Source organism: Cervus canadensis, chromosome 28, assembly GCF_019320065.1.
Source record: "Cervus canadensis isolate Bull #8, Minnesota chromosome 28, ASM1932006v1, whole genome shotgun sequence".
Lineage (NCBI taxonomy): Eukaryota > Metazoa > Chordata > Mammalia > Artiodactyla > Cervidae > Cervus > Cervus canadensis.
The window spans coordinates 39,956,413-39,980,433 of record NC_057413.1 but is presented as its reverse complement, the minus strand read 5'-3'; the positions used below and the strand labels follow the sequence as shown (position 1 = coordinate 39,980,433).

At 39.4% G+C, this 24,021-nt stretch overlaps 1 protein-coding gene and 1 non-coding gene across 2 annotated transcripts in view; both read left to right on the top strand.

Moving 5' to 3' along the window:
- Positions 1-24,021, top strand: part of NUDT3 (nudix hydrolase 3) — a 112,597-nt gene that overhangs the window by 24,265 nt on the left and 64,311 nt on the right. The window lies entirely within an intron of this gene.
- Positions 13,819-13,891, top strand: TRNAG-UCC. The gene has a single exon. It is a non-coding gene; the product is annotated as a tRNA-Gly (tRNA).

Sequence of the window (24,021 nt, the reverse complement as noted above, 5' to 3'; positions counted from 1 at the left end):
GGATACCTTTTATTTCTTTTCTTGCTTAATTGCCTAAAAGACTTACAGTAGTATCTTGAATAAAAATGGTCGGAGTAGGCATTCTTCTCTTGTTTCTGTTCTTAGAAGATAAGCTTTCAATTTTTTGGCATTTAGTATGATGTTAGCCGTGGGTTTGTCATATATGCCTTTATTATGTTGAGGTACATTCCCTCTATGTCCACTTTGTTGAGAGTTTTTATCATAAATGTTGAATTTTGTCAAGTGTGTTTTCTTCATCTATTGAGATGATTATATAAATTTTTATCCTTCATTTTGTTAATGTGGTATATCACATTGATTGATACGCAGATGTTGTGCCATCCTTTCATCCTTGGAATAAATCCCACTTGACCATGGTGTGTAAACTACTATTTTTTAAAAAAAACTTTGAATGATTAGTCCCAGAATGTTGCCTCGGTAATACTACTAGAAAATGTCTTGTTGCATAAGGCATAATAAGATAAATAATTAATATCTATCAAGTCATCGTATTTTTGTTTCTTATTTCAGTTTCATCCAGTTTTCTCGGCATAGACTTCTCTTTCTTGAATCAGACAACTCCCTGATATGGTCAGTTTCATCTTTTTCAGCGTCTTTAGACATGAATGGTACAGCTGTGGTTTGAGAAATTGAATCTTATAACCTTCCTTTTTTAAGGAAACAATTCATTCTTAAATCTAGAAAAGTTATTATAGATACATTTTCTCTGTTTTGGAATAAAATGTTCCTGGCATAAAGTGTTAGCAGTTTTAGATAAAATTTTAAAATTTATAAAAGTTTAAAAATTTTAAAAACGTTGCAAAATAAAAAAGCAAAATGTACCACTTGTGTTTTTGTGTAGGCATAAGCAAAGCTTCTGAATTTGAAATTAATGACATGTTAGACAATATTCACTTTATAGGAATTATAGTATGTGTAAGTGATGATAGCTGGTAAGAGTGGAGAACTGAGATTAAACTGAGCTAATCTCTGAAAACCATATTTATACCCTTAACCTGTTATCTTAGAAAATCCCAGATAACACAAGACTATACAAGCACACTTTCCATTAGTTGTCAGAGTGATGGTATCTTTGCCAGTCATGTAGCCCCTGGAAAACCCCACGGTGTCCACATGAGAGAATAAGAGTGGAAAAGGCAGATGACATCCCAGTGTTAATAGAAAATAGCGACGGCTCCTCGGAGGCCTGTGGCCCTCAGGAGTCTCTGAGAACTGCTGCTGTCAGTGATTCTAAGTGTAGTCTGCTGTGAAGCCCCGGTGGCTTCAGGAATGGCATTGTTATTAGTCAGGTGCTTTTTTAGCCAAGTGTTGTGTTCGGAGCTGCACAAGATACGATGTCATTTAACCAAGTCTGTGTAAGGACTTTGGCCATGAAATATGAGGACTTGGATCTGGAGTCAGATGGGAAATTATTGGAGGGTTTTGAGCAGAGGAAGGATATGGTCTGAGTTTAAAGGGGGCACCCCTTGTTTCTGTGTTGGGAATAGCTTTATGTGGGCAAAGCAGCAGTGATAGGAGCAGGGAGACCAGTTCGGGGCTGTTGCTTTAATCAAAGTAAGAGCTCAGGATTGCTTAGATCAGGATGCGGGCAGTGGAGGTGGTATGAGGTCACAATTGGATTATATTTGAAAGTGAGATTTTGTTAATTGGTTGAGTGTGAGATCTGAGTTGGGTCAAGGATGGCTCTAAGATTTTTGACCAGAGTAACTAAAGGGTGGAGGTGCCTTTCTTGATATGGAGAAGATTACTGAAGAAGCAGGTTTGGGATGGGGAGAAGATCAGCTTGACATAGAAACTGGTATTCAGAGAAGTATGGGTTGGAGATACAAATTTAGAAGTTGTCAGCCTATCTGTTGTGTTTTAAGTCACAATGCTGGACAAGATCACAAAGAGAGTGAGTGTAGGTATAGAAGAGAAGACAACTTGAGGACCAAGTCCAGCAGCACTGCATGATTTAGAGGCGAGGAGTTACAGAAAGAGTAGCAAGCAAGGGAGCAAGAAAATCAGAAGAGTATGTGTTCTGAAAGCCAAGAAAGATTGATTCAGTGCAGAGCCAGTGTTACCATGACAGGGCTACTGATGAGGCAAATGGGATGAAGATTGACAGTTGACCTTGGAGGCCGTTAATTGGTGACCTTGATAAGGGAATGAAGTTCTGTTTATAGTGGGTTCAAGGGGAGAGTGGGTAAAGAATATAAACCAGTTATTATATAGACAATTTTTTTTTCTTCATTTGTTTTTACTAATTGGAGGCTAATTACAACATTGTAGTGGTTTTTGCCATACATTGACATGAATCAGCCATGGATTTACATGTGTTCCCCATCCTGATCCCCCCTCCCACCTCCCTCCCCACCCCATCCCTCTGGGTCTTCCCAGTGCACCAGCCCCGAGCACTTGTCTCATGCATCCAACCTGGGCTGGTGATCTGTTTCACCCTTGACAATATACATGTTTTGATGCTGTTCTCTCTAAACATCCCACCCTCGCCTTGCGCCCGCCCTCCTGCTCCTCCGTTCCCCGTGCCTCGGCTCCCGTCTCAGTGGCCGCCAAAGCCGGATCTCCCGGGCCGGGCCGGGCCGCGGCCAGGCCCTATTATAGACAATTTTATTGAATAATTTTGCTATAAAGAGGAGCAGTAGATAGATGGGGGATGTAGAGTCAAGGGAGGGTTTTGTTTTATTTTTCCTTAAGGGAGAAATTAAAGCATGTTTTATGATGATGGAAATGATCTGATCTGGGAGAGAAGTGAAATACGCAGACGAGAATGGGGAGAATTGTTGGAGCAGTGTTCTTAAGTAGGGCACAGAGAAGATCTCATGCACAGATGAAGGGGCTGGAGCGCAGACATTGCCTCTGTAGACCAGGAGGAGAGGCAGGGTGTGTGGGCATGGATGCTAGAAGGTAGGTGAACGTAGGGATGGAAACACGTGGATGTTCTATATTCTCAGCAAAACACATCAAGAGATTGAGGGTTGTGTAGTTAAGGGTAACACACAACGTCAGGTATAGTTGTGAAATGGCAAAGCAGCTTCAAAGGGACAGTCTGGGCTAACGTAGTGCAGCAGCAAATTAGGCTACTTGTGAATTTCACATCTGGTTATCTCAAGTGAATTCTAGGGCTAATCATTACAGAGCTTCCATTTTTGTTCAAGATTCTCAATGAATGAGATATACTTAAATTTCTTTAAGTTTATTTAAATTTATAACATCTTATCCTCCATGTCAAGGAACATCTTTAAATGTACTCTCTGATTAGGGTGTTACGTTTTATATGTGCTGGAATGATTAGGTTTCACGACAGGTTTTACCTTAGAATTATCCTTGTTTTAATGGTCGTATTATACCTTACAGGTTTTTTTTTTTTCCTTAAGTAATGTATAAAGGTATTAGAAAATTTTATTAACAGGAAATCTAAAGGGTAAAACCAGTTGATTACATCAAGTGTTTTATATGGTAATAACACTAATGAAATCAGCAACCATCAATTATATACAATGTGTTTTTTAACTTTGATATAAAATGCGAATCTGTAAAAACAAAGACGAAATAATTTCTTTTTTTTTTTTTGGCTGAGTTGTGGAGCTTGTAGAATCTCAGTTACTGACCAGTAATTGAACCTGAGTCACAGCAGTGAAAGCCCTGAATACTAACCACTAGAACACCATGGAACTCCCTCAAGTGATTGCTAAATAAGGAAGAAATGCAAACAGATTCATAACTCACATTTTTGTCAAGTCATCCATTCCTGGAAGTGTTTAAGAACTTTGCCTAATCCATGATTTTTTAAATACATTTGAAATTATGTTACTTAATATTTACTCTTTTGAATGAAGCCCAAATTTATCTCCATTATTAAAGTGTAGAATCAATGCAGAAGCCTTCAAACAGTTAACTGTAGGAGAAGCAGTAAAATAAGATGGAAACCAGTGCTGCACCTTCCGCGCTTTTGCAGTTCTTTCTTTGCCCTTGAGCCTCAGCATGCCGTGCATACATCATGTTTTCTTTTTGTGTTTACAAATGACGCTGTAGACTTGTGTTTTTGTTTTTTATTTTATTGGTGCGCAGTTGCCTTACAATGTTGTGTTTCTGCTGTACAGTAGAGTGACTCAGTTTGCTGGTCTTAGTCCATGTGTCAGTTTGAGAAGACGACACACAGGTGATGACCCCTTCCCTCACTCTCACAGGGAGGGAGCTTTCCCGCATGGCCGAGTTGGGATTTGTGGAGCTCTTCCTAGTTGGTGTCACCTCTAATAGGCAGGCAGTGACCACGCTTGGAAGGAGCTGCCTAGCCCTGCTGGAGTGATCAGACCGATCAGCTCACTGTTGCAGTTGCTTCCCTGCCTGTCCCAGCTCTTAAATTCTTGTAGGTTGAGCTCTAGTGCCCTTAGCGTGTTCCTTTTGCATCCTGGATTGATAATGGAACTTTCTGGTAATGATAATTGTCTTGGTTGTGCACAGGAAGAACACAGCCCATTCTACAGAATTGGCACTGCATTTTGAACTAATAATTCTGAAGATGGCTGGGGTTAAAGCTCAGACTTTACCAGAAAAGCCACTTGTGTAAGCAAAGCTTTTCCCTGGGAGTACAGAAGAACTGGAAGGTGTCACTTAATTCCACTTACAGGCCATATGCTGACAGATAAAGAAGTAGATGACTGATTTTTTTTTTTTTTTTAAGTCTATACACATTTTAAGATATTGGCAGGCAAATTACACAATGAATTTGACACCAAGGTCTCTACCAAAGGAAAGTTGGCTGTATGGAATGACAGACATGAAAGCCTTCTTGAGGCTACTGTAGACATGCTGAATGACTTATTTAAACATTTGGTCAGTGTCACCATGCATATGATTATTGACAGTACCACCTTACATCTTCTAGTAACTGCCAGGTAAAGCGCCACAGAAGAGGGATTACTTAATAGGTGGTCTGGTATATGTAGGCAGGTTGCTCAACATTCGATAAACACCAGAATGGGGCTAATGGTAGCAGGGGAATTAGTTAAATACAAGGGCAAACATCTGACACCAGTGACAGTCGGCAGATAAACACTGTAATAGGCTATCAAGTCTTTCCTTAAAGATGGGCTCCATCTGTCTAAAATTGAATTGCACCCTTTCCTGCAGGTAGAGAATGATCTAGTTTTCAGAGTCTCCCCTCTGGCCCTGGTTTTATAATTAGCAAATGATAAAGGAGTCTTAAGAACTTGCCTTACTAGATTAAAAAGTAATTCCTGTTAAATCTTTCTTTAGTTGAACTTGGCAATTTCAGTGCCCTTATTCAGCTTTTGGGTAGATAGTCTTATTCTTATGATTTTAGTAATTAATTTATGAAGAATAGTTACCGCAAATAAATTCCTTAAAAGGAATTTTAAGATTTGTTTACTTTCCTGCTCTGGTGTTAGTGGCCAACTTTATGTTTAAAAATATTATTTAAAAGTATAGTAGGACCTCTTTTTTTTTTCTGAAGAAGAACCTTCTTAATTCAGGGTTATCTGCCAGTAATGATGCCAGTTGTCAGTTGGAACAACATATCATGGGGCTTTCTCGATTCACAGGTACATATTTATGCAGCATTAAGAGTATTTCCTGGTTGGGGGGGGGGGTCCTCCCTGTTCCCGCTTTACCTGACAGGAGTAATCTGTAGTTAACACAGATTATTTTCATATGAACAAGTGCTTGAGGGTGTTCACTGTTTTTTGTTTTTGTTTTTGTTTTTAACTCTGCTGTTGATTTACTTAGCAGGGCATAGAATAAAAGCTAATTTTTTACTTGGCTCCTCAGTTATAAACTTGGATTAATGATGTCTGAATAATTCATGGAGCCTGTGCCAAGTGCTTCATGTGCTTTTTTGCTTAGAAGATATTTTGATAAATTTAGTCTCCTTGCTGACCATTTGTTTCTTAATGACGTTCTAAGAGATACTGAACGAATGTTCGAGTTGTCACTCTCTAGTTACGTGAATTGTTAAACAATGATAAACAATGTTTAATGTTATCATTTAAATCAGATTTAATTTCTAGTTTCTGCTTTATGCCTGTCACCGAGAAGTTTTGATAAAATAAAAAGATAAGCTCTTTTAATGTCAATTTACCACATGATACAAAGTGAATGGCTCTGTGGTGATGCCTGGAATACACTGCAGAAGGAATGCTCATGGTGATCACAAGGGAAGCAGAGTGGAGCGAAGTCCTGGGGCCTCTGCTGAGGCATCCCTAATAGAAATCCACTTGCCTGCCATCTGGAGCAGGAACTGAAAGGAAGTTCCTGGGATTGGCAGGGAATTTATCCCCAAGTGTCTTCCAGTCGTTTGATGTTGATTTGGGGGAGGGAGGAGGAGAAGCAACCGTTAAAGAAGAGTGAGACAGGACCAGGGTGTGGATTTATGTGGTTATTTTTGGTTGGTAATTGTGATACTTCCATCATAGGAATGTTGAGTACTCCAATATCTCAAAGGAAAGACTCTCTAAAAGGGAATAAATAAGAATGATTTCTCTGTAGCAACTTATAGGGAACTAAGACTAAAATAACACAATTTTCTTTTTAATTTATAATGTGTTTTATAGTAAGAATTTGAAAACAATTCCCCTGGTAGTCTTAGATAGTAATCATTCAACAACCACTTTTTTTTTTTTCCCAACAACCATTTTGAAAATGCTGGCTCCCTGCCAGGTGCTGTACAGAATGCTTAGTGTCCACTTGATAAGCAGAAATATGGACTCCACTCTAATGAAGTTTATAGTTAGTCACATTCAGAAATGTTTGACCGCAGACTTGGTGTCATTATCTAGGAAAAGAACATCAGTTAACAGGCACCATTTGACAAAAGACCTTGATATGGGGATGGTAAGCAGGGGTGTCTTAGGAAGGTTGCCCTGATCTTTGAGTCAGAGTTGATGAGGGCATTCCAGACTGAGGGAACAGCATGTGTGAACACTCTGTAGTGAGAAGGCGCATAGAGTGGTTGAAGAATGAAATTAAGTCAGTGCTTCAGAGGTGCAGAGTACAAGGATGAAGCGAGCTCGGCGGGGCCAGGCCATGGAATCTTTGTCAGCCATGGTCTGTCTGTGTGTGTTTTTTTTTTTTTAGGTTGTTAATTATTTTTTAACTTTATTGTGGAAAATTTCAGAGACACAAAGAAGAGAGACACTTGGTGTACTTAGCTAGCTTTCATCAGTACTTGGTCAGTCCTGTTTCATCTGTAGTTTCACCTGTCTGATTATAGCTGTAATTTTAAAAGTAAAAAGGGCATTTGAAGGGGTTTAATAAGAGCAGGGATAGGTGGGAAGCTTGACTAGATTTTGTTTTAAAAGATAATTTGGACTACAGAAGAGTGAGCAGTTTGGACGGGGAAAGTACATATGTTGGGAGATGAGTTAGGCAGTTACTGTAGTACTGTCCAAGTAAACGCCTAGAGTCAACTTAGAGGAGCTGAGAAAGGTGGACAGATTTCAGAGATGTAGAGAGGAAGACCCCAGACCTGGTAACAGATCAGATATGAGCAGAGATGGAGAAGTTGGCTCTGGTGACTTCTAGGTTTCCGACTTGAACCTAGGATGACTGAAGGATCTTGAACTGGAAGGATGTTTGGTGGTACCACAGTGTGAAGACGGCATGGGAAGAAGCAAGGCAACCAGTTTTACAATCCTACCAGCTCCGCAGACTTCTGTGCCTTTTTCCAGGCTGAATGACAGCATGGCTTCTCACCCTGAGGCCAAAGAACTAAGCTGAATTTGAAACGTGCTCTCTTATCCCTTCTTCAGAGCAAAGGTTATGTTTGGGTTCAAAGAACATCCTGAAGATGTCTCCTACAGTGGTACCAAGAAGGCAGCCAAGTCTGTCCTAATGGACAGGCGCAGGCAGTGAGAAACATTTTCTTTGGACTTTGAGTAACACTTGCCATGTTCTTGGAGGAGTCACCAATTCTTTAAAATAAACCAGAAAAAAATATAATTCTTTCTAAATATTGTTTTGGGGCCTTATTCAATCATTATTCCTTTTCTTTTTAATCTTGCAGGTAAAAGACTTAGAATAAACTGCCTCTAGGAAATCTTGGATTTGTCTCCGAGATTATGAGTATTATGTATCTTAGCACAGGCGCGTGAGTTAGTCCTTCCAGGAATAAGTCAGGATTAGTCTCCTATCTTTGGATCCTCTACCAGCTAGCTGCTTGATGCTGCTTACACTTCCTGAGAAGACCCTCTGGGCCTGTGCCCAGTTCATGGCTAGCTGTAATCGTCTTTAGAAATTAAAAAAATATGTTTACCATTCTGAGGTGGCATGTGATAAATATTTTAAGTAAAAAAGATGAGTCACTTTAGATCAGTGTATTGGTTTTTCTCAGAGAGGTCTTCCCTGGCTCCCTTTAACATAGCTGTTCGATTCGCATGCTGTCACACCAGGCTCTGTCATCTTCTTCTAGCACCTCTTGCTGTCTGATGTTACCATGTTTCCCTTTACGGGGCTTCCTCCCTTAACGCAGAGTCCCTGAGAGCAGCCATCTCCTCTGTCTCGCTTGCAGTGTGGCCCAGTGCCTGGACAGGAGTCTGACACATACACATTCTCAAGAGAGAGTTTTTTAATGAATCAGTGAATGTCAATATGTATTTCTCCCTTTCTTTCATTTACCAGCTAATTCACATAGTTTTAAATAATTGCCTAAGAAAAGCATGATTTGTCAACAAATTGTTTGGTACCAATGCATATTAAAATGCACAATGAGATGTAATTATGCATTATGGTTTACAAAATAGACAAAAGTTGCTTATATGGCATGATGTTTGGAAAAATTTTTTAAAAACTACTAGTTTATTTCATTATTTTAGAGTAATTTCTTTTCTAAGTGCTGAAAGTCAGTAGATTTCAGGATACTTTCTGTGTCTTTCCGTATATAACGATGAAGATATGAGTAACCTTTAATTCCCACTAATAAAAAGTTAAGATGGAACTTGATTTATTATTTTTTTATTATCATTCATCGTTACATTTTTCTTTTTGCTATTAGCTTTTTTTGGGAGGCAGTCATGATAGTTAACTTCTGAATATATTAAATATAATGAAAGCAAGTATAACAGTTTTATTTTCAAAACTCTTTTGAGGTATCAATCATTAAAAGATAGAGGTTTTGTAAAAAAAAAAAAGAAAACAGTGGCTTGTTGAATACTTAGAGCGTTTACACCTTCAACATTAATTTGAATATTCGCTTTTGAAGTATGGGGACAACATGTTACGTACAGATTTTCATCAGTTGAATGCAATGTGCAAATCTGATAGAAATAATTTTTAAAATTTATTTGTGACTGCCCAGAGTCCTCGTTGCTTTGTGTGGGCTTTCTCTAGCTGCAGTGGGTGGGGGCTGCTCTCTACTTGTGGCGCCCGGGCATCTCTTGTTGCGGAGCGTGGACTCGAGAGCACAGGCTCAGTGGTTGTGGCACATGGACTTAGTTGCCCTGAGGCATGTGGAATCTTCCTGGACCAGAGATCAAACCCATGTCCCCTGCATCGGCAAGTGGATTCTTAACCACTGGACCATCAGGGACGTCCAGGTAGAAATAATTTTGAAATAAATTTGCAGAGATATGCTTATGTTCCTTGTAAACTTATATTTTTATACTGGTATTCTTTCTCTACCCTGTATTCAACTAATGATCTGTTACAGGGTGTGACATGATAATCATTTGTGTTGATGGATAGGATCTCAGACAATGGGTCAGATTTACATACTGTTTTTGTTACTTAGATTTATACAGTCAGCAAATTTGATATTGTTATTAGTAAAAATACATATTTAAAAATATAAGTGCTTATGTTTTTAAAAGCTGCTACAGAAGGGAAAGAACAGGTTAAACTCCTGTTGGAAATATTGAAAATTACGCAGGAGTTTTTTCAGTGCTGGAGAACAAAGCCTGAGCTGCTGGGTGAGAGCAAAACCTTAGTTCACTTAAATTCAGTTATATTTGCAATGACTGACAATAAAGACAACTTAAGAGCTATTACAGTTTCCTATGCCAGTCTTGTTTTCTGAGTTTTTACATGTTTTCTGTCATCTAAACTTGTTAATTGATGTCCAGCAGAGATAGATAAAATCAGCCTTGGTAATATAGTAATTTTACAGTCATCTAAACTTGTTAATTGATGTCCAACAGAGATAGGTAAAATCAGCCTTGGTAATATAGTAATTTGACAGCAATAGAAAACACCCTCAGAGAAATTTGTGACCTGAAATAAGGTGTGGTCAAGTTTAGTCTTTCTTGAGAACTTGACTCCATCTGGTTAGTTAGCAAATGGATCCTTGTGTAGCTTCCCAAGGATGAAGCTGGAAAGAGATATTGGGAGACAGTCAGGAGTCTCTGCCACTTTTCCCTTCTTCCTGCTTTCTCTGGGCTACTGTCCCATTACCCCCACCCACAAATCAAGCAAGGAGTGTGAAGCAAGTTCCTTTTGCCTGGAGGCATGGGTGCAGGGTGAGTGAAGGTGAGTGTGACAGCTGTAACTATCAAGATGGGTTCCATCCAGTGCAACGGCAGAATCGGTGCTGGTCTTTGACTGCATTATTTTTTTCCTTTGTGAGGGTGATTGTGGGATAGGGGTCATTTTACTGGCCTTTCAAGAGACTGATAGCTAGACTAATTTTGAACTGGACACGTGAAAGTTATAAATGTGCAATTACTAAAAATATGTACTGGTCAGAACGCTCACCTCGTCGTGTTTAATGCATCTATTTTGGGCCCACTTCCCACTGCCAAGACTCCCTAATCTCCCGCAACTGCTGAGTTTGCTGCTTACCCTTATGTGATGAGCCTGCTTCCCTCTGTCCCTCCTTTTAATGGGCTAGGATGAAACTTCAGTTCTTTACCAGTGCTGTGAGTGAATGAGGAGTTATGTCTGCCCTTTATCTTTTTATTTCCCTTTGCCTATTTGTCACTTTTGCAAAGATATCTTGCATAGCTACCTTCCTCTTGTGGAAGTAACTAAATGCCAGTACTTGTTAGCTTGCAAAGGGGCCCAGGTAACCCCTTCCCCTTCTTGAGGTGAGTGTGTGGATCTGGAGGACTCCCGGGCCAGGCTGCCTTGGCATCGAATGAACCTTGGCACGCCTGCTGCTACGTAATGCAGGCTCAAAGACCATAAACCAGTTATAAACATCTGTTGGCTTTTAGTTACCCAAAAGAGTGGAGAGGAAGATGATATTTTTGCTGATTTTGAATGTTGTGATTGTTCCTGTGTATATTGAGCTTGTTTTGCAAACTTAAACCACTTGCTCTAGAATTGAAGCTGCACAAGTGTAGCTTGCCCTTTATTCAGCTGCAGACTGCCGGACTTTCATGAATGTGAGCTAATGGTGGATAGCGCTATAGCAGTCAGACGGAGTTGAGTGTGGAGGAGAGAACATGGTTTTAGAGTCACATCTGTAGTTCATGTCTGAGTTACCCTCTTGAAACCACAGTTCATTGAAATGTAAAATAGAAATCTGTCCACTAACATCATCTCATTCCTTGGGTCATTGTGAGATGGAAGTTAGATTATATTTGCATGCATAGCACTTGAGACATTCTAAATTACAATAGAAATGTTTGTGATGACTGTTACTAATAATTCTGTGAGTTCAGGTTGAGCTTTAACTGGTCCTTTAAAGGAATCCAGCAATAGCATTTTAAAATATATCTAATACCTTAAAAAATATTTTAATGCTGATTTTTTTGTGGGGGGGACTGTACTGTCAGGGCGGTACTGACATATTGTGCAGCATGTTGGATCTTAGTTCCCTGACCAGGGATCACACCTGTGCCCCCTGCAGTGGAAGTGCGGAGTGTTGACCACTGGACCAAGTACAGAGTACCCATATACCCTTTGCCACCACATATTTACAGCCTTGTGTTCACATGTTTTCAGCCCCTTTGGGTAGACACAAAGGAGCATGATTGGTGAATCCTTTGGTAAGAGTATGCTAAGTTTTTAAAGAAACCACCAAACTGTCTTCCAAAGTGGCTGCACAGTTTGCATTCCCACCAGCATTGAATGAGAATTCCTGTTTTTGCTCGCCATTCTCAACCAGCCTTTGGTGTTTTCAGTGTTCTGGATTTTGGCTTTTCTAATAGGCGGGTCATGGTATCTCTCTCTCTCTTTTTTTAACTTGTAGTTCCCTAATGACAGATGAGGTTGAGCATCTTTCGTATGTTTTGTTTGTTATCTGTGTGTCTTCTTTGGTGAGGCGACTGTTCAGGTCTTTCACACGTTTTTAATTAGGTTGCTCTTTTTCTTATGTTAGGAGTTCTTGGTATATTTTGTATAGGTTCTTTATCAAATACGTCTTTTGCAGATGTTGTCTTCCAGTCTGTGCCTTGTCTTGTCATTCTCTTGATACCCAATACTTTTTTACTTATTTTCTGGGAGAAAGAGTGCAGTTAGTTGCAGTTTTTCTTGGGGGGAAGGAGTGGGACTGAGTTTACTGTTTCCCATTCTTATTGGTCAGGTGTTATGCCTTCCTTCAGAAGTTAGGTAATTATTAGGACATTCTTAAAACTAGTTTTCCACCTCATACCCACTTTAAAAAATGGAAAATAGCAAATATTAGGATGTGGAGAAATTGGATACCTGTATATTGTTGATGGGAATGTAAAATAGTTCAGACACTATGGAAACAGTTTGGTGGTTCTTGAAAGCTAAACAAAATTATGTTTGACCCTGCAATTCCACTGCTAGTGTACACCCAAAACAACTGAAAACAGGTTCTCAAATATTTGTACATGGGTGTTTAACACCATTCACAATAGCCAAAGTTAGAAAGAACAAAATGTCCATCATTGAATGGATAATTCAGTAGTAGTATATGCATATAATGGACTGTTACTAACCATAGAAAGGAATGAAGTACTGATACTTGCTACACTGAGGATGAACCTCAGAATCATGCTCAGTAAATGAAGCCTGACCTCTGATCACGTATTGTATGATTCCATTTATGTGAAATATGCAAAATAGGCAAATCCATAGATGCAGAAAGCAGGTTGATGGTTAACAGAAGCTGAAGGTCTGGGGTCTGGGGTGAAGAGTAACTTGTTAATTGCTTCAGTTCAGTTCAGTCACTCAGTTATGTCCGAGTCTTTGCGACCCCATGGACTGCAGCACACCAGGCTTCCCTGTCCATCACCAACTCCTGGAGCTTGCTCAAACTCATGTCCATCGAGTTGGCAATGTTCCTGTTTATGTTGTTCATGCTTATGAGGTTTTATTTTGGGGTGACAAGAATCTTTTGGAGCTAGAGTTCATGGTTTCACAACATTGTAAATGTACTAAATGCCACCTAATTGTTCATTTTAAAATGGTTAATTTTGTTACATGTATTTCAGTTTTTTAAAAACTAGCTTTAAGGCTAGTAATTTTTTTAAGTTTTCTCTTAAAAATTTTCCTTTTTGAGTTGTCTGTTTTAAATAGCAAATGAAATATAATTCATTATGATTTCATGAATAAAAAGACTTTGTTTTCTACATACTTCATTGGGTGGGTGTTGGGAGGCCATTTCATTCTTCAAATGCTTTGAAGTCGAACTGAGAGACAAATTTAGGATCAGGTTGTTAAAGTAAAAGTTTTGGAGGCACTGTAGAAATGTGGCCAAATTAGTTGTTCAGGAATGATGATTTTCCAAAGTTGGGCAGAGTAATTTTTGACTTGGCCTTTTTTTAATGGTTGAAAAAAGGAATGTCAAGATTAATTTATAATTTTGATTTTCTTTGTATTTAAGAGAATTCTTTAGATTTAAGAGAACTTTCATTAAAAATACATGGAACAGGGACTTCCCTGGTGGTTCAGTGGCTAAGACTCTGTGCTTCCAATGCAGGGGGCCCGGGTTCAAACCCTGGTCAGGGAACAAGATCCCATGTGCTGTAACTAAGACCTCATGCAGTCAAATAAATAAATAAATATTTAAAAAATATATATATATATGGAACAGAGACTTCCCTGGTGGTCCAGCAGTTAAGACTCTGAGCTTCTACTACAGGGGGCAAGGGTTCAATCCCTGGTTGGGGAACTGAGATCCTGAATGTGACCAAAAAAATAAATCTTTTTTAATTTAAAAAATATGTAAAACAGATCAGTTAAAAATTAAGAAAAATCTGTGACCTCATCTTTGGCGAGGAGAGAGGCTGGAGAGTGAGTTCAGTCACCAACAGCCAGTGATTTACTCCATCATGCCTGTGTAATGAAGCCTCCATAAACACCCCAAAAGAGAGGGTTCGGAAAACTTCCGGACTGACCTGGAAGCTTGTGCCCTTTTCCTATAGCTTACCCTATGCTGTCTCTTTCATCTGGCTGTCTCTGAGTTATATCCTTTTATAATAAATCAGTAGTCTAGTAACTAAAAAAACAAAGATCTCTGAAAGAGATATTTCAAGAAGGGGCAGTTGGCTGCTAAATCTAGCTCTTTTATGGGTTAGCCAAAAAAAAAAAAAAAAAGAGGAGAAGATGGTAGGAGTATGGCTTTTTAATGACTGATAAAAGAATACATATAAGTTCATACAGAAATAGACTTTTCCTGACATTACATTTTAAGGTGCATTTATAGAGCAAATTATCATATGTAGGAAATTTGAGTGTATAATGGCAATGCCTTTAAATGTGGTTTGTAGAAGATTCAGAGATTTGTTCTTCATTTGTTTATATATAATGTTTAAGGAGCTCTTAAGTTAAATTTATTTTTGAATAAGTAATATACTTGCATGGTTGAAAATTCAACAGGTGTAAGTGGGATCCAGTGAAACGCACTCTTCTGTACTTATCCCCCCAGGTGCTCAGTTTCTTTCCTCATAAGACAGCCTGTGTTATCAGTTTCTTATGACTCTTAGAATAGATGTTTGATTATGTTAGATTTATTTATACTCATTTTCTATAGATTTGGAGTAATTAAAACATCTTGGGTCTGTAATGAACCCCTTCTCTCCACATTTACTTCTGTTTATTCTGAGTTTTTTTTTTTTTAATATTTTATTTATTTATTTAGCTGCACCAGGTCTGAATTGTAGCACTCAGGATCTTTGATCTTTGTTGTGGCATGCGGGATCTTTAGTTGTAGCATGTGGGATCTGGTTCCCTGACCAGGGATGGAACCCCGAACCTCCTGCATTGGGAGCATGGAGTCTTAGCCACTGGACCACCAGGGAAGTCCTATTCTGAGTTTTAGAGCATTAGATTGTCTTCAAGTAAAGGACTCTTAGCTGAGAATTCTCAGTCTTAATGAAGTTGATGCCTAGTTTTCCTCTGTGATTTCTAGTGATAACACTCTGATCTTCCTAAATAGAGTAAATAAAGTGTAAGTTGTAGTAAAGTGAAAGTTTAAGAGTTAAATTTAGTTCAATTAGGAACATAAAACTTTGTGAAATATAGTACATGAAATTATATAAAACTATTTTCCTTTTAAAAATTATCTTTCCATCTTAACTCTTGTATAGTTAAATGTTTGTTTTGTTCCTGGTGTACCATGTATATCTGGCCCCTTTTTGTTCTCATTTTTGTAAGAATGAGAAGTTAAAATTCACACACATGTAGTCACAATTGCAAAAGAACAGTTGCTGTGACCTGCCTGCCCCTGCTTACTGCTCTTCTGGCCCTGCTGAAAGTCATGTCTTCCCTGCCCATCTATTCATGTCTCTGTCTGGGCAGTATAGTTTATCTGGGCAAGATACGGCCATGAAATGAACCGTCACAATTTACAATAATTAGTGTAAAGTAAAAATTTCTTTTTTGTTTTTAAAAATAATTTCTTAGTCCTGTGATTGTGTTTATGTGTGGAATTAATGTTCTTTTAGTAGTAACCAACCGGTAAGAATTTGACTTTTTTAAAAATAATAAGCAATAAACACGCATGCTCACTCAGTCATGTCCAACTCTTTTGTGACCCCATGGGCTATAGCCCGCCAGGCTCCTCTGTCCATGGGATTCTCCAGGCAAGAATACTGGAGTGGATTGCCATTCCCTTCTCCAGAGAATCTTCTTGACCTAGGGATTGAACCTGCATCTCCTGCATCGGTAGGTGGATTCTTTCCCACTGAGCCACTTAGGAAGCCCAAGTGATAGGATAGAGTTATATCAATAACAGGAAAGAATAACCTTTAGAAATGGGCAGGATCTGTGCAAAGAAAATAAAAGTGTTATTGAGAGGATTTGAACAAATATTCTTAAGTAGGAAGGTTCAATACCATAAGATGTAAATTCTTGGTGAGTTAATCTATAAATTTAACTTGATTTTTGTAGAAATTACAAGTAGTTTTCTTTAAACCACAAGAGCAATTTCTAAAGTTCAAATGGATAAGCAAACATAGAGGAATAGCCAGTAAAATTCTGAAAAAGAAAAGTGAAGGTTGAGAGTAGTGATGTCTAGTTCATTTAAACCATATTGCAAAGTTCTAATAGTTAAATAGAATGCTAGGACTTCCCTGATGATCCTTGGCAAAGACTCCGAGCTCCTAGCACAGGGGGACCCACGTCAGGGAAAGTGAAAGTTGCTCAGTCATGTCTGACTCTTTGTGACCCCATGGACTGTAGCCCGCCAGGCTCCTCTGTCCGTGGACTTCTCCAGGCCAGAAGCCTGGTTGCCATGCTCTTTTCCAGAGGATCTTCCAAACCCAGGTCTCTCCTTCATTGCAGGTCAGGGAATTGGATCCTATATGCTGAAAGTATAAGATCCCACATGCTGCAGTGAAGATTGAAGATCTCATGTGCCCCAACTAAGACCTGGTAACAGCCAAATTAAAAAAAATATGTATATATATAAAACTGTTGAACTGGATCATGAGTAGACAGACAAATCAACAGAACAGAATGCATGTAGGAGCAACTGGTCATCTAGAAAAATATGAAATTGGATTCTTCACTATCAGGATAATTTCCATTATGGATAGGAAGTATACACATTTAAAAGACCATAAATTGCTAAAAGAAAGCATGAGATAATTTCATTGCAATCTTGGACTGGGCTGGGACCTTTTAATTATGCTATCTAATTCAAGTCATAAAAGGAACGATTTAGGGGGAAGGATGGGTCGGGACTCAGGGAAAAAAATTTTTAAAAAAGGAACAATTTGAAGGAACTAGGTATGTGGAAAGCTACACCTTGTTCATGGAGTAGAAGATGTTGCAGTTCTCCCCAGATTAATCTATTAGATTGTATGTTCCACAAGAGCAGGGTCTTTGTTTTGCTCGTTGCTCTACCCACAGTGCCTCAGTGATTGGCACTGAGTAGGTACCAAGTGAATATTCATTGAATGAAAGTGGATGAATGGATGAATTCTGCCTGTGTATTCACATATGGAAAATGGTAGGGCTATTTATTGTAGCATTTAAAAAATAATTTTATTTACTTATGACTGTGCTGGGTATTTGTTGCTGCACCGGCTTTAGTTGTGGCAAGTAAGGGTTATGTGGCGCACAGGCTTCTCATTTCGGTGGCTTCTCTTGTTGAGGAACACTGGTTCTAGGGTGCATGGGCTTCCGTAGTTGCAGCTCCAGGCTCTAGAACACAGGCTCAATAGTTCTGGTGCTTGGGCTTAGTTACTCTGCAGCATGTGGGATAGTCCCAGATGAGGATCCAAGACCCGTGTTTCTTGCATTGGCAGGTGAATACTTTACCACTGAGCCTACCAGGGAAGCCCTGTAGCATTGTTTTAACAGCAGAAACTGGAAATGCCCAAAATGTCTGTCAAGAGGGCTGGTTAAATAAATTACGGTACATCTGTATACTATAAAATTCTCCAGTGGCTTCTGTGGGATATCATTTACATGAAGGACCAGAACAAACAAAACTATCTGTGATAGTATAATTCGTAATAGTGACTGTCTTTGAGTCAGGAATATAGACAGGAAAGAGGCACATGGAACTTTCTCGGGAGATGGAAACATGCATCTTAGTAGGTGTGTGGGTTCAAGTCTTGTATAAGTCAGAGTCATCATACTGTACCCTGATGATCTATACATTCCAGTGTGCATGAATTATATGTCTTGCAACAAAACACACAGTGTTAATAATCAAAATGACAGAAATAAATGAATTTGACTGTCTATCAATTTAGTGGCATCATTTTACAGAGAATCTTTCATGTGACTTTAAAACAGTATTTTGGTCAACCATATCTAGTGGGATCTATCCTTAGGCTAAGAAGAACTACAGAGAAATCTTAAATTGTACTTAGTAGTTTTATGGTTAATAGTACTGTTAATTTGAAACTATTATAGGACAACTCAAGTAGAAAATTATCTTGTTATTTTCAGCATAAAACACAAAAGCATAAAATACAAGAAGTTAAAAAGCTTGTGCTAAGTCACTTCAGTTGTGTCCAACTCTTTGTGACCCCATGAACTGGGGCCTGCCAGGCTCCTCTGTCCGTGGGATTTCCCAGACAAGGATATTGAAGTGGGTTGCTATTTCCTCCTCCAGTGGATCTTCCTGACCCAGAGATTAAACCCAGGTCTGTTAGGTCTCCTGCATTGGCAGGTGGGTTCTTTACCACTAGCACCACCTGGGAAGCCCTTTAAAAACCTTAGTAGGCTTTGATTTTGGGGGGCTTCAAAATCACTGCAGATGTTGACTGCAGCCATGAAATTAAAAGATGCTTGTTCCTTGGAAGAAAAGCTATGACCAACCCAGACAGCATATTGAAAAGCAGAGACATTACTTTGCCAACAAAGATCCATCTAGTCAAAGCTATGGTTTTTCCAATAGTCATGTATGGTTGTGAGAGTTGGACTATAAAGAAAGCTGAGCACCAAAGAATTGATGCTTTTGAACTGTGGTGTTGGCGAAGACTCTTGAGAGTCCCTTGGACTGCAAGGAGATCCAGCCTGTCCATCCTAAAGGAAATCGGTCCTGAATAGTCACTGGAAGGACTGATGCTGAGGCTGATATTCCAATATTTTGGCTACCTGATGCAAAGAACTGACTCACTGGAAAAGACCCCAATGCTGGGAAAGATTGAAGGCAGGAGCAGAAGGGGACAACAGAGGATGAGATGGTTGGATGGCATCACCAACTTGATGGACTTGAGTTTGGGTAAGCTTTGGGAGTTGGTGATGGACAGGGAAGCCTGGTGTGCTGCAGTCCATGGGGTCGCAAAGAGTCGGACATGTCCGAGCAACTGAACTGAGGCTTTAAATTTGAAATGGAAATATTCGTATGACCTGTAATTTATTTTTCTTTTCAATTATTACTCTTTTATTTTTTTTAAATAATATGTATTTCCTGTCTTATTGAAAAACCTAAGGAACAGTGACAACACAGTGGCAGCAATTACTCAAATCCAGGTCTCTAAATATCATTTCCCACTACAAGGAACCAAGGCTTCTTAGAGAAATAGCTGAATTCAAATCTGGAACAAGAAATACTTAACATGAGCCTGAGATATCTTACAATGACAAAAAGCAAGAAAACTAAGGTTAAAGATTTATATCAAAAAGATATGAGATAAAATTTATAAAGCATTACTGGTAGAATCTCAGTGATGGGCACATGAGTGGTTACTGTATAATTCTTAAAACTGAGTTATATGTTTAAAAACTTTTATAATGAAGTACTAAATGCTATTTTGCCCCTCCTGCCATCTTATTGGGGCTTCTCCTTTGCCCTTGGATGCCAAGTATCTATTTTTGGTGGGATCCATCCTGCTGTTGATGGTTGTTCAGCAGCTAGTTGTGGACCTTGATGTTCTCACGGGAGAAGATGAGCGCCTGTCCTATTCTGCCATCTTTCATGTAAGGCCAAACTATAGGGAGGGAACACAGCCCCACCCATTGGCAGAAAATTAGGTTAAAGATTTACTGAGCATGGCCCTGCCCACCAGAGCAGAGCAAGACCCAATTTTAGTCACAGCCAGTCTTTCACACAAGGAGGCCTCCACAAGCCTCTTAGCCTCATCCATCAGAGGACAGACAGAATGAAAGCCACAATCACAGAAAACTAACCAAATTGATCACATGGATCACAGCCTTGTCTAACTCAATGAAACTATAGGTCATGCCGTGTAGGGCCACCCAAGATGGACGAGTCATGGTAGAGAGGTCTGACAGAATGTGGTCCACCTGAGAAGGGAATGGCAAACCACTTCAGTATTCTTGCCTTGAGAACCCCGTGAACAGCATGAAAAGGCACATGGATATGACACTGAAAGACGAACTCCCCAGGTCAGCAGGTGCCCAAAATGCTACTGGAGAAGAGCAGAGCAATACCTCCAGAAGAAATGAAGAGCCTGAGTCAAAGTGGAAGCAACGCCCAGTTGTAGATGTATCTGGTGGTGAAAGTAAAGTCTGATGCCATGAAGAACAGTATTGCATAGGAACCCACAGTGTTAGGTCCATGAATCAAGATAAATTGGAAGTGGTCAAACAGGAGACGGCAAGAGTGAACATCAGTATTTTAGGAATCAGTGAACTGAAATGGATTGGAATGGGTGACTTTACTCAGATGACCGTTATATCTACTACTGTGGGCAAAAATCCCTTAGAAGAAATGGATTAGACCTCATAGTCAACAAAAGGGTCCAAAATGCAGTACTTGGGTATAATTTCAAAAACAACAAAATGATCTCTGTTTGTTTCCAAGGCAAACCATTCAGTATCTCAATCATCCAAGTCTGTGCCCCAACCACTAATGCTGAAGAAGCTGAAGTTGAATGGTTCTATTTAGACCTATAAGAACTTCTAGAAATAACACCCCAAAAAGATGTCCTTTTCATTATAGGGGACTGGAATGCAAAAGTAGGAAGTCAAGAGCTACCTGAAGTAACAGGCAAATTTAGCCTTGGAGTACAAAACGAAGCAGGTCAAAGGCTAACATATTTTGCCAAGAGAACATACTGGTCATAGCAAGCACCCTCTTCCAACAATACAAAAGAAGACTGTACACGTAGATATCATCAGATGGTCAGCACTGAAATCAGATTGATTATATTCTTTGCAGCTAAAGATGGAGAAGCTCTATACAGTCAGCAAAAACATGACTGGGAGCTGACTGTGGCTCAGATCATGAACTCGTTATTGCCAAATTCAGACTTACATTGAAGAAAGTAGGGAAAAACACTAGACCATTCAGGTATGACCTAAATCAAATCTCTTATGACTATACAGTGGAAGTGACAAATAGATTCAAGGACTTAGATCTGATAGAGTGCCTGAAGAACTATGGACAGAGGTTTGTGACATTGTACAGGAGGCAGTGATCAAGACCATCCCCAAGAAAAAGAAATGCAGAAAGGCAAAATGGTTTTCTGAGGAGGCCTTATAAATGGCTATGAAAAGAAGAGAAGCTAAAGGCAAGGGAGAAAAGGAAACATACACCCATTTGAATGCAGAGTTACAAAGATTAGCAAGGAGAGAAAGCAAGCCTTCCTCAATGCAAAGAAACAGAGGAAAACAACAGAATCGGAAAGACTAGAGATCTCTTCAAGAAAAGCAGAGCTACCAAGGGAACATTCCATCAAAGATGAGCACAGTAAAGGACAGAAATGGTATGTATGGACCTGACAGAAGCAGAAGATATTAAGAAGAGGTGGCAAGAATACACAGAAGGACTTATACAAAAAAGATCTTCATGACCCAGATAGCCACGATGGTGTGATCACTCACCTAGAGCCAGACATACTGGAATGTGAAGTCAAATGGGCCTTAGGAAGCATCACTATGAACAAAGCTAGCAGAGGTGATGGAATTGCAGCTGAGCTATTTCAACTCCTAAAAGATGATGCTGTGAAAGTGCTGCACTCAATATGCCAGCAAATCTGGATAACTCAGCAGTGACCACAGGCCTGGAAAAGGTCAGTTTTCATTCCAGTCCCAAAGAAGGGCCATGCCGAAGAATGCTGAAACTACTGCACAATTGCACTCATCTCACACGCTAGCAAAGTAATGCTCAAAATTCTCCAAGCCAGACTTCAATAGTACATGAACCATGAACTTTCAGATGTTCAAGCTGGATTTAGAAAAGGCAGAGGAACCAGAGGTCAAACTGCCAACATCGGCTGGATCATCGAAAAAGCAAGAGAATTCCAGAAAAACATCTGCTTCATTGATGCTAAAGCCTTTGACTGTGTGGATCACAACAAACTGTGGAACATTCTTAAAGAGATGGGAATACCAGACCACCTTACCTGTCTCTTGAGAAATCTGTATGCAGGTCAAGAAGCAACAGTTAGAACCAGACATGGAACAACAGACTGATTCCAAATTGGGAAAGGAGTACATCAAGGCTGTATATTGTCACCCTGCTTATTAACTTATATGCAGAGTACATCATGCAAAATGCTGGGCTGGATGAAGCACAAGATTGCAGGGAGAAATATCAATAACCTCAGATATGCAGATGATACCACCCTTATGGCAGAGAGTGAAGAGGAACTAAAGAACCTCTTGATGAAGGTAAAAGAGGAAAGTGAAAAAGTTGGCTTAAAACTCAACATTCAAAAAATGAAGACCATGGCATCCGGTCCCATCACTTCATGACAAATAGATGGGGGGAAAAGGTAAACAGTGGCCGACTTTATTTTCTTGGGCTCCAAAATCACTGCATATGGTGACTGCAGCCATGAAATTAAAAGACACTTGCTACTTGGAATAAAATCTTTGACAAACCTAGACAGCATATTAAAAAGCAGAGACATTACTTTGCTGACAAAAGTCCCTCTAATCAAAGCTATGGTTTTTCCAGTAGTCATGTATTGATGTGAGAGCTGGACTATAAAGAAGGCTGAACATTGAAGAATTGATGCTTTTGAACTGTGGTGTTGGAGAAGACTCTTGAGAGTCTCTTGGACTTCAAGGAGATCAAACCAGTCAATCCTAAAGGAAATCAGTCCTGAATATTCATTGGAAGGACTGATGCTGAAGCTGAAGCTCCACTACTTTGGCCACCTGCTGCGAAGAGCTGACTCATTAGAAATGACCTGACTCATTAGAAAAGAACCTGATGCTAGGAAAGATTGAATGCAGGAGAAGGGGACAACAGAGGATGAAATGGTTGGAATACATCCCTGACTCAAGGGACATGAGTTTGAGCAAACTCCAGGAGATGGTGAAGGACAGAGAAGCCTGGCGTGTGCAGTCTATGGGGTCGCAAAGAATGGGACATGACTGAGCAACTTAACAACAGTGATGAAACGCTGGAGGTAAAAGGGGACAGGAATCACTCTGGAGTAGCTCTTGCTAGTTAAAGATGAGAGCATCAAGATTTTAATGACTGCAGTTGGTTGAAACACATGAATTGAAAAAAGTCTAGTTAATGATGCAACAATAACAGTGTTTGGGGGTATTTTTGGGACAGTATCTTGTTATTCTGAAAATTAGTAAATGAGAAAAAATATCAAGCATTTACTTTGCCTTCCCTATATTTACCTGTAATCAAACAGTTGATAAAGAATTTTATTTGTAGAATTTCAGCTAATCAATATATACAAAAGGGGCAGTACAGTTAGAAAATTGCCACTTGCATTCCCTAAAGATATCATAGGTACAGATGACTGTCATTAATAGATGCTAACACCATTAAATGGAAGGCTGGTGGTGAGCTCTGTAATGTACAAATCATGTGACAGCACTTTTAAAACCACAGTTTCATCCTCTCATCACTAAAAGTAATGTCACATATTCTGTAACTCACAATATAGGGAAGTATTTAGCACTTCCACAAAGTTTCCTTGCCAAAACACCAAATCTAAAACTGGCCAAGCTTCAAGATCTAATGACCTGGGGCAGGACATATGGGGTCTACAGGAGCAAGTTGAAGGTTACCACAAGGGATGGCACTGGCAAGTGTTGAAAAGTGGGAAACAGTACAGAATGAATGATCTGTTTACTTCAATAAATAAATGGCTTGAAAACAAAGGGCCAGGAGAGGGGACTGCTTTAGAGTAAGTCTTAAGTCATATCAACCAAATGCAGTGTATGAACCTAGTTTGGGTCTTCATTTAAATAAGCAAGTTGTAAAATAGCATTTTTGAAGCAATTGGAGATAGTTGAATATGG